The sequence below is a fragment of the Corvus brachyrhynchos genome, unplaced genomic scaffold, assembly GCF_000691975.1.
Source record: "Corvus brachyrhynchos isolate BGI_N302 unplaced genomic scaffold, ASM69197v1 scaffold43, whole genome shotgun sequence".
Classification (NCBI taxonomy): Eukaryota; Metazoa; Chordata; class Aves; order Passeriformes; family Corvidae; genus Corvus; species Corvus brachyrhynchos.
In genome coordinates, this window is record NW_008237353.1 from 3,597,922 (window position 1) to 3,609,777 (window position 11,856).

Genomic DNA, 11,856 nt, shown 5'->3' on the forward strand with positions numbered 1-11,856 from the left:
GCTCTAAAGCCACTCTGCCCAAAGCCCCTAGTGCTGACCTGGGTTCTTTTGAGTCAAGTGCAGGACCCAGCACTTTGCCTTATTGAAGGTCACACAACCAGCCCCAGCCCATTGATCCAGCCTGTCAAGACCTCTCTGGAGAGCCTTTCCGCCCTCCAGCAAACCAACGGTCCCACCTAACTTGATGTTGTCTGCGAACTAATTGAGGATGCACTCAGTCCCCTTTTCCAAATCATCAGTAAAGATATTAAACAGGAGCAGCCCCAACACTGAGTGCTGTGGAACACCCCTGGCAACCTGCTGCCAAAAGGATTTAGTTCTATTCACCACCACTCTCTGGGCCAGACCATCCAGCCAGTTTTTCACAAATTGGACTGACTAGGTCAAACACAATCACCATAAAATGGATGACATAAATCCATTTTCCCCTGCCCACTGCATCCTTGCAGGGATGCCTTCTATCTAGTTTCATTCAACTCAGTCAATCTTTGGACCAGAGCAAGCCATGCATAACCAGTCCTGGTCATCATGAAGCTGCTTCTTCCCATCCCAAAGGCACTTAACTATGAATCTACTTCTTGCTTTTATTCATTATGTCCCAGCCTGCCCACTGGAAGCCTCTGTTACTGAGTGGTTGCTCCTCCCTGTCTGCCATACTCTACCTCTTCTATGAAGTCATCTCCTTCATAACACTTCATGGATAAAAAGGGTAGAAGGAACCATCTTCCTCTCACAGTGGCTGCAGTTGAGTCAACTATATCTTATTACAAAGAAATCTAAACTCTAAATTGAGGCTTAATAAAGTAGACACTGTCAATTGAACCTTGGCATTATCCTAATTTTTCAGTTGGGAAACAGGAGCCAGGAAAAGGAGACATCAAGATAATAAAGCTTTCTGTGAGACCTCTGACTTCCCAGGTGCCTCGCTCAATTCTCCAACTTGGCTGGCTTATACAGCATGCCATAAAAATTTAGATGAGTCCATTTTAAAGGCTTTCATGTCCTGGAAATGCTCAGAGAATTTACCCACTCACCACTCACAAGAACGCTATTCCTATGCATATAGAGAGCATTGGCCTTAATTAATCTGATGTACAAAATTGCATCTTAAAAAAGTCACAAGCTTGAAGGATGCTTTCCTCCACCACAGCAATCAACAACACTTTGTTTTTCTCTCTATTTCTCAAAATAAAAACTTCACCCGGCCAGTTTTTTGTTCAGGGATTAATTTGGTTTTTGTCTGATTTCACAACCTTCCCAGATTAACCCTGTGGACTGCTGCATAACCATCAGGCCTCTGAGCTGACTTTTCATTCCAAATCAATGTTTTCTAAATAGTTATTTAACCATGAACAGGTCATAGAGGCCCTATAGTAATGTTTTCCTCCCCCTTCCATATGCAGAATCATTACTCAAAAGGGCAATGTGCCTCAGGTTTCCAGACTCCTCACCAATTCATCTTTTCTTTAAGCCACATTATGCATAAGCGTTAATGCCCAGCACCAAATCTGGAGATAGCCTGTCCAACTCTTCAGAGAAAACAAATTAATTGAATACCATCAATGAGAACGAAGTTCTGATGGCACCCTGAGTGTGTGAAGTTCCTGAATCCCTCCTAAGCTTTTCAACTAACAGGGGCCCAGGCGACAGCAAACAGCAGTTCTGAAAACACATGGAGCAGTATCATGTAATTTCATTTTTCTATATACAAGTTTTCTTATCCAAAAAGTGAATATTTACCAGCCCAGAAACAGCATTCCAGTGCTACAGGAGGCTGCTAACAGGAATTGTTCCAGGCCTGAAACTGGACAAGGAGGAGGAAAGGGAGAGGATCATAGAAGTGAGTCCACAGCATGAAGAAGTGTAGTCAAAGTGTTAGAGTTGCACAGTGTTTTAGGGTGAAGGAACCCATTCCTTTATATGGTTTCTGCTGGATTGAGTAATACCTCCATTTGGACCTGTCCTGAATTCAAACACAAAGCAAAATTCCCTTACAAGAAAGTTAAAGTGCTACAAGAGATGGCTCAAGAACAAGAGTTTGGTTGACTCCATCTTCCTCACCAGCATTCTGCCCACCAATTCCTATGCAGCGTCTCTCCAATCATAAGTAGCTCAGCATGACAGATCTGACCTTGAGCTAGGTTGAGTTTAGTTGGTGTAGGGGCACGTCACTACTCCTTCAAAGCTGGTAACCTAGACATGGCAGCGGGCTGTATGTGAAAGGGACAATAATTGGAGCCAACGCATGTTAGACTGAACAGGTAGCAGGGCCAAGACCCGAGTTCATGACTCTTCTCCTTGGCTCTGATGAGACTATGCAGAGTAGGACATGCTCAGGGTTTGTGCTACCACTTACTCAAAGTTTTGCAACGAACAAGATGATGATTATGGCTAAAAGTCAGATCCTGAAGGAAATGGGGAATAAAGTGAAAATGGGGAATAAATAGAAAATGGAACACTGAAATTCTCTGGGGGAAGTGCTGTTTTGTCCTGTGCCTAACCGCAAGCAACATAAATCAACAGAGATCAAAGAAAATGTTCCTTCTCCCTAGCTCTCAAACCCTTTGAACAGTAGGAGACCCACCAGTCTGAGGTTAAACAAAAAAATAAGAGGAGCGATTAGAGTGAGGCAGTAGGTCAGTACACAGACTTTAGAAGAGGAATTGTTGTATCTAACAGCCATTACTTGCCTTTATATCATGTAAGATGTCAGAACATCTGGGCTTCCTCTTTGCATCTCAGTCACCAGAAGTGGGTGATCAACAGAACACCCATTGCTGAGTGAAGAGATCACCAAGAAGACAAGAGTCAAGCTCTCCACAGCAGTGTGTGGTAGGATGGCAAGGCATGAGTGGAAAGCAGCTCAGACTGGTTATAAGGATATTTATTTTTCCCCTGGGGACAACCAGAGCTGCCCAGAGATTGAGCAGCCTCCTTGGAGGTTTTCAAGGCCCACCTAGATAAAGCCTTGGGCAGCCTGGTCTCATCTTATGGCAGATCCTGTTTAGAGCAAGATGTTGGACTAGAGATCTCCCGAGATGTTTTCCACCCTAATTATCCTGTGATCATACTTGCCCTGATATTGTTTGCATATTAACGGATCCTGTATTAGAAAAGAAAGCAGCTTTATAATTGATAGCGAGGACTCTGTCTCAGTGCTGGAATACTTGGATTCTTCTGTCTTGTGTAATGGCCAATTAAGTACCACAACAATTACATTACAGTTGAGATTACACCTAGATGTCTAATATCTCTATATTAATATCCAATTTTGACTTCAGTGTGTCAGCAAGCCAGTAATTTTCAGCACAGAAAGTTTGCATGCTGTACATACTACATACAGTCTGGTGTTTTGATATAGTGACCCATAATAGGAAAAAATACACATACACAGGAAATTAATCTTCATCTCCTGGAGCTGTTCAAACATCCAAGGTTCCATCAGACTCTTCCAGCTTAGCGCCATCTTCCTTTGCATTTCTAGAGAATGAGAACATAAGGAAATGCCATTCCTTTTACAGCTAAATCGTGCTATTACTCCAGCTACTTCTGAGATATTGGTACTGTTTGTTCTCCTAGCAGCAACTTCGAGATACTCAAACAGTCACATATTGCTCAGAGAAAATACAGAAGAAAAACAAGTTGAAATTTTGGTGGAGACCTTAATTATGAACACATAAGGACAAGTACATTTTTCTTCATTAAGTCCAGAATGTCCAGACTGTACAACACAGCAAGAATTTCTAACCCTTCTAAAGTAATGTCATTGATGCCAGATATTTAGTGCAATGATTTCAGCAGTGAATGTCAAATATCTCTCAAATATTTGCATGCTTCTTAGCTCCTAAACTGACAAGCTTTAATTTAAGCAGATATAAGTGAAATCTGCCACGGCACATGTTGGCTAAGATATTTAAATTATACAGGCCACAACGAGAAAGACACAGAGCACATGCAATCCTCATTAGAATCAGTGTGGCAGGGGCTCTTCTCACTGCAGTTATTTAAACAATAAATTAATTAAAAACTCCTCAAAAAGCCCAAGCACAAAACTATTCAAGATGTGTGGGAAAAATGCCACAGTCTTGCAATCTGCTCTTCTTGGAAAAAATGGCAGTCCTCTCTTTTCATCTTTATTTCTCTTTTTCCTACAGATCTCATGTGGAGTATATAATAAATAACCAAGCAAATGGGGCAACAGAAAGTGTGAGGATATTAATTCCTGCATCATACCTTTGTGCAAGCTCAATAGACCCCAGCAGTGTAGATGGTGGCAAGCCAAGCTGAGGGCTCCTCAAGTTCTACCTGCTCTTTCCAACATGAGTCCTTAATATGTCATACCTCCCTCAGTCCATTCTCTTGTCTTTAGCCCATCCTTTAGGGATACAGTAAGCTTCATAGGACAGACACTACACCCTTGTAATTTTACTTTTCTCAGGAAAGCACTATGTGCCATCCTGTATCTATCTATCTTCTCTCCCCCAACCCAGCCTTTTGAGCCTGTTGGCACATTTCAAGCCAGCTACTAAAGGACTAGAAGGTAAAAGATTAAATTCCACAAATCATGTGAAAGTAAGAAGGCAGGAAATTATTGTAGAGCTTTTAACAAAAGAGACCTCTAAGAACTCTTTCACCATATTTTTCATCACCAGAGAACCCCCAGAGGCAAGCACTTTGAGGAGTTTTCCAGCTGCAGGCAAACCTTGGAATAGAGCTCATGCCTTCTTAGACACAGGATAATCCAGTCACAAGATACAAAGGCTTCTCATGTGCCACTCATTAATTCCAGCTATCACACCCTAATTCTAGACCTGCTTTTGGGTAGAACTAATTGTTATCTCCACCTGTCTGTTCAAGTCCATGGAGGACTAAGGGCTGGATCTAAACCCTCATTTAGGTGCCCACAGTGCCACTTGGGTAAGTGGAGAGGCCTGATAGCAAGAGATATTCTGTTTCTCCTCTAACCACTCAGTTCTCCTCCAGAGCACTTACCGAGGCACCTTGAATTCTTCTGCTGAGCATGTCCAGAAATATAACTGTTTTGGCTATGTTGGGCCAAACATCTTGGAGCCATCCTACCCCAGAAGGCATTTGGGACTTATGAAATAGGCTGTCTAGTGCTGACATTCACTCAGCACATGGCTGGAGGAGAGGAGAAAGTCCTATTGAATCTGTCCTGTTAGACAACCAGCAGCAGCTCAGTTCCCAGGGTTGAGCAAGAGTGCAAAGAGGGGCCTCTCCTTTTGGGATCTGGTCACTTTCTGCCCAAGGTGCCTCCATCCCAGGTAGCATTCAGAATTATTCTCTTGGTCTGAAGCCAAGGGAACTGGAAATAACAGATGATGATAATGACTAACTACAGACATCCTGTTAATGCCCTGCTGAGATGATCAGCCAATAAATTTCCATCCAAAGATAAGTGCCTAAGAAAATGGAACATGCCAACCTCTCTCCACTGACTGAAGAGGCAGCCCAGACCACTCAACTTCTCTCTATTACACAGGTACATTTACAATCTGTCCTTCAGACTCCAAAATACACAATTCACTTTGGAAATCCTTTAAAATGATAACAATTTTATTCTAATAAATAATACAGACAAGCTTTTTAGATTCAGCTGGGATACATTTCAGACTCTGGAAATAATGTTCACATATTTATGTTATAAATTTAGTGCAGAATTTCCAGTCTTACTTTTTAGATGCCAAATGCTTTTATTAGAAAGCTTTTTAGATAATAGGACCTTTCTTGTATTATGCATTCATAAATTTCCTTCAGTGATAGGGGTGAGTTGAAAGATCAGTTCAACACTGCTGATTAGTTTCTTAATTAAGTTATTGTGTTCAAAAAGGGATAAATAAATACTGGTCACAACTTAAAGAGAAGCAAAAGTGGGTCACAGAACTTGAAAAGGCTGCCCAATGAAATAAAAACAACAAAATGTTGCATTTTTCTCTCTGGAGAAGTGCTTTTGCAAGTGGCTAGTGCGACTTTTCTCCCTCTCAATAAGTGAACTGGAAATGCTGCACTGAGCTATCATGAAAAAGGGGTCAGTCAGGGGTGTTTTGTAAGGTGGGGAACGAGATTTACAGCAACACAATCAGTTGGCCAGTTCATCATTACACATGCACATGTCCTAAATTAGGAGAGCATGAAGCGGGTGGATACATTATGCTGTTCCACGGGAAGCTATTTGAGTGAGTTGTTCCTGTTCCAGTTCTTTGAGACTCAGCAACGCATCTCCCAGGAATCTGTAAATCATCAGCAGGTGATATTGTTGGCTGTCATAGCAGAGACAGGCAGAGCCAGTTACAACTTTTACCAGACTATTTTTCTGTTCTTGTTCTTAAAACTCTCCTTTCCAGGAAGCTGCAAAACAAATCACAAACCAATAAGCAAAGTAGGACAGCAGAAAACAAAATTCCAGAGATAAGAGACATGCTGATAATTACTTCTGTTTGGGAGCATTGCTGAGTTAAATATCAGTCCTTTACCAGATTAATAAATGTATGCATGCTCTCTCTCTCTGTTCACCTATGTAGCCTCTGTCAGTGCAGTATCTGAGTGCCTCTGGAAACACCAAGGAATGTACCCTCACAGCACCCCTTTGGGGTATCAAAATATAGAGATTAACAGACTTCTCTGAGGACAGATGTAAAATACATGGCAGAGAAAGGCCCCTAAAATTCTGGTTCCACGTAACCACAGCAGAAGCATCTATGTTACAGGGTTCCCCATGTATCTGGTACATAAAAGGTTGTTACTGATTGCCTCTGTGGCCACTGAGGAGGGAACAAGATTTACATCAAAGACAATGGTGTTGGACATGAGGGGAAATCTAACTGCAGAGAAATGAGGTACTGGGACAGGATATTCACAGCAACACTGTGACTTGTCCTTCAAATAGGTTTTTGAGAAAGGGCTGATAAATAATCCTCAGTAATGGGTCTTTCGAAAGCTGGAGTTGCCCTGCTGCATTGTATGCTGTGGACACGACAGCCTAGGGTATTAGCGAGTTTGTTTTGCTGTCTTTAGCTTTGCAGTGCATATCAGGACTTGAGTGGCAGACAAGTAGTGGTGACATTTATTACCACCATGGTAAAATAGAAATGGGTTTAAGTCTACTGTGTCAGAAGATATACAAAATTATATGGCTTATGAAGTTATCAGAGTAAACCAAGAAGCTACAAAGGACTAGGGACAGGCTCTCTCAGCAATGCTGAAGCACAGTCAGTGGGGCCTGAGGGAACATCTCCGTATAAATGGACGAGGGCTCTAACATGAACTATAGGGAGTATGTAAGGTGTGCTGAAAACTAAAGTAACTTTCAGGAGTTCTCTCAGCAGCTGATCAGTCAAGAATCCATGAGATGGAAAAGCAAATGAAATGGCCACATCTGCATGGAAGATGCAGATGTGTCTTATGGGTCCAACCCACCTCCTTTTTTAATTCAACAGAGCACTTCCATCTCACTTCAGGAGCCTGGACTTGGCTTGCCCCTTACAAAAAGTGACCCAAACTTCATATTTTGTAAGGGGCTGAATTCTTAGGGAATGCCAAGAAATGTAGCACCCTCCAATGGAGTCTCTTGTTACAGCATACTTGCGTGGGACTTCTGAGCATCTGGAAGCCTGTCCTGACCCAAAGTCACGGACAAATAGTGACTGCACAGATGCAGTCAGAGTGCTCCCAACTTTCTTTATGTGCACTCAGCAACTCACAGTACCCAAGCATTAAAACGCAGGTATCACATTTCTGAGCTGGGCTTACCAGTCAAAAATGCATCTGTGCATAACCCCAGCCATCACTTTGCAATGCATCTTCCTCCCCTTGCTTGTTTGAATTGAGTTTGCCTCTGCCCTCTCTATAGAGATAAAATAATTGAAACAGTTGACATAAAGTATGTGTTCCAAATTATTTATGTGTTTTCTAGGGGATTGTTTTTAAAAAAGGGGGGAAAAGAAAAAAAAAAGAACAGAAATACCAAACATACCTTCCTATCTATGCAGCAGAAAAGGAGACAATCTGGGAACAAATACAGCTCAGTTCAAAACCATGGTTTGCATTCTGTGAGGAAAATACATGTCACATCATGTATGGGTATGTGAGTTTTCTATGGGTTAAGCAAACACCACCATATGCTGCAGGTCAAAAAAAGATAAAATCCTGTGCATGTGTAGAGTTACAGATATCTGTCTCCTTCTGCCATTTCTAACAGCATGCAGAGCTAGAGTTCATAGCAGGATCTGGCACTGAGGAACCAACATGTGCATCTGAATGTGGCCCTGCAGAGATAGATACATTTGTTTCTATGCTTATACTGCATCAGGGGTGGAATATGCAGCCCATTTCTTCTCTTTTGGCTAATCTGGGGAAGGCTCAAGTCATGAAGCCCTAGCAGCATACCACCCATCAGGGCATTCCTGACACAAGCCTCAAAATCCTGTGAGTAGCCAAGCTTCAGATATGCACCTGAGAGTTTCCACAGCCCAGCGCCCTGTGTTACAGGATCACAGCTGTGATAACTTGATCTTCACCACTCTCTAGGGAGAAATCTAAATCAAAAGCTTTTCGGAGCTATAGGCCTCACTTTTCTGTTCATGAGAGAGACTGTTTTTATGTGGCCATGGTATGTTGCATTTATCTGAAGATTATGTTCAGCTGTTGCCTTTCCAAACCTTTTGATACAGTGCCTGTAGATGTTCACTAGCCTGTCAAGGATAAAATGAATACAGGGGAATCTTGGAAAGACATCAAGCAGAGAGGAACCTAGATCACAATAACATGATATCAAGTGTAGATAAAGATCCAAACTTATCTAGAGCCTGGGGTTTAGTTGGGCCCTTTCTCTCCACAACATCGGTGCTTACAAAATTCTCTCTAAAATTTTACACACGCAATTTCTGTGACATTGGCCATTAAGGAACTCATGCTGGTTTTGGTAAGTGCTGGGAAAACTGGCCTTTTTGGTATAGAGCTGTCACTTTTGCCTCTGGGAAGCAAAGAAAGTAAAAATAGATCAGTGACTACAGCTCAAGAGACAGATTTACATGGCCTATGTAAATAAAAAATTTGGCCAGGCTTCTTTTATTTCCAACTTTTTCATCTTTATAATATCTTTTCAGCTTTACATTAAAGATGGTTCTTATCACAGAAATCAGCCTCAAATCCAAGGCTAGATAGATGTGGAATATCCTTCACATAGACCAACCCTTTTTAACCCCATGTATGCCCTTTACAGAGCTTAAGCTCTGGTTCAGAACCAGACTCAATTTCCAAGCTGTCCTCTTTTAACAAAAATTTAAACCTTTTTCTAAGCTTGCTGGCCATAAAGCATTTCTCAGTTTCAGTACAGCCTGTCTTCCCACATGCATCCTATGGTCTCTTCTAGAGAACCTGTCCTAAGCTGGTATACACTGTTCAGGAAACAAAAGCAAATATTAGTTTTCTAGTGTGACATAACCTTATAAACCTCTTTCAAGCCCACCTCCTACCCCTTCTCCCTCTAAGGCCAGAAACCTGTTGCTACAGATTTTTGGTACTCAAGGCTGGAATCAGCCATCAGAGTGATGAGGGGAACACGCGACAACACAACTGCTCTCTGCTCACATGGTGAGTGCTACAGGGCAGTCTCCCAGCATCTCTGTCCCTACCTTGACAAACCTTGCTGTCTGCATATTGAAACCACTTGCAGATCTCCCCTCTACCCCCATGATGAGTAAATCCAGACCACTGACTCAAAGTCTCTATGCTGTAGGATCCCCTTCCTTCCTGTTTTAACAAAGACAATTTCAAAATCTGGTAGCTTGAAAACTCCCAGCACTCAGCACAAATTGCTTTAAATCCCAGTGGAAAGCAGATTCTTCCATTTCAATAACACAGAGTTTGCTTAGAGAGCTGGCAATTCAGAGGAGACTGAACCACAGTTCCTGCCAAGCCTGGGCCACACACCACAGCAGCTGGGGCAATGAGTAAGTATTTATTTTTTCCCACAGTGGTGGAATTGAGACATCACTCATGTAAATATGTTTCCCCATGTTTTAAATGATGGCTGCTAAAGGGTGGCTCCCACACTTCAGGAACATCTTTGTCTAGTCACCTGCTCAGGACAACCTGGATCAGGTCATGTACCTCCAACAATGTCTTAGATTGGATACACCTGCTGGCCTTTCAAACACAAAACATTCTCCTAAGGTGATGGAAAGGAGAACCTCATCAAAACATTATAGATGGGAGAACATTTATTCTCCTTCAGTTAGCACCTGGAATCCTCCTCACTAGTTTCAGTCATCCTCACACATAAGCCCACACTTACAACCATCCACTGCTGTCTCAAAGACCTTCTCCACAGCCTGCTAGGGGCTTATGCTAAATACTGATCTAGCCTCAGTCCCATCCAACCAGCAACACTTTTAACACTTTGCTGACTAGCTATCTGCAGAAAAAGAGGGATTATTCTTTGTCATCCTCAGCCCAGCAAGCATTATCCTTCTTAGTCATTTAAATCCAATACCATACAATGTCTCGGGTCTTCCTTACAGGCCATGGTTGCTGTTGCAGCCCTGCAGGAACCAAATGTGTTCCCTTTCTTCTCAGGGGAAAATGCCAACACCATGAAGAGCCTACCTTCCCAAAATACTCAGGAGTCAGCACAGTAATCAGCGAGAGCCAGAAGCTTTCTACAGAGCCCCAGATCCAGGACTGCAACTAAGATTTAGCAGTGTCCAATGCCAGCAGATGTGGAAAAAGAAATCCAGCTGCTGCCAAACTGGTTGCATTTGCAACTGCATCTTAAGCTGGCCAGCACTCTGAAGAGGTCTTCTCACACCTTTTCCTTAATGTGAGCAGCCCAAGCATGCCAAGGGATTAGGATCTGCACAGATGTGAGTTCAGGCAACTGCAAACAAAGAGTACACAAATCTTAGAACAGAAAACAAACCCCAACAGTGCTCACCACTCCTTCCCCACCTCATCTTCCCAGCTATTGTGTATTCACATGCTAAGGAGCTCCCAAACCTTCCCTAAATCCAACAGTTTTCAGTGCTCAGCTCAGTCCTGACTCATTCCTGAAGGAGAACCTCTATGAGGGGCACGTGGGGATGTCATGGCCTAGTGCCGTGCTTGGGAGTTTCCAAAGAGCTCTGCTCCAGTTTGGGGGGTATGTGTCAGGTAGAATAGGATGCCCCACACTGCCCTCTGTAAAAGCTCTTCTCCCCTCCCCATGGAATTTTGAGAAGGGGTAGCTTTCCCCTCTCTTCAGAACGGAGGCAGGCAGAATAAAACACCTTGCTGTTCACCCACAGCTTTCCTAACAAAACAGAACATGCACTAGCAGAAAAACAAAACAGCTACCTCCCTTTACAGCAAATTACACAGCTTTGCCTGGCATATTTTTCTACTCTAAAACCATCCCAAGAATGAAGGCAGTAAGTGGGCACCATCGGGGGCTGGGAACAAGTGTCAGAACAAGTTCCACCGTAAAGCACTTGTGTAGCCACAGATACACATGCAATGATGAGGACATAGAACAGCTCACGAAGGAATTAACCATTTTGTCATCAGAGAAGGACTTGAATGTTGTACCATAAATAAGGGTAGATGCCACACACTAAACAGTAAGGGGAAAACTAAATATTGAGTTGCTGCTCAGTAATTGAGCACAGCCCATTCTGTGCACGAAACAAGGCAGGGATGAAAGGGGGGAAAATAGCAGAAGCATACGTAATTAAATGCTATGACAGAGAAACATTCCCACAGGGACTAATGGAAGATACCAGGGGTAGCTGGAGTTCTGGCATTTGCTGACTTGAAAGTGTTATGCACGTGCACATGTGAGTGTGTGCATATGTGTGTATT

The 11,856-nt window shown here is 42.7% G+C and overlaps 1 long non-coding RNA gene across 2 annotated transcripts in view; it reads right to left on the reverse strand.

The window, feature by feature from the left end:
• Positions 1–5,564: 5,564 nt before the first annotated feature.
• LOC108445832 overlaps positions 5,565–11,856 on the reverse strand; it is a 20,863-nt gene continuing 14,571 nt past the window's right edge. For both annotated transcript variants that reach the window (XR_001860818.1, XR_001860819.1), the window contains exons 2-3: positions 7,994–8,067; positions 5,565–6,369 (exon numbers count right to left, since the gene is read on the reverse strand). This is a non-coding gene — a long non-coding RNA (uncharacterized LOC108445832). The remainder of the gene's footprint in view (positions 6,370–7,993; positions 8,068–11,856) is intronic.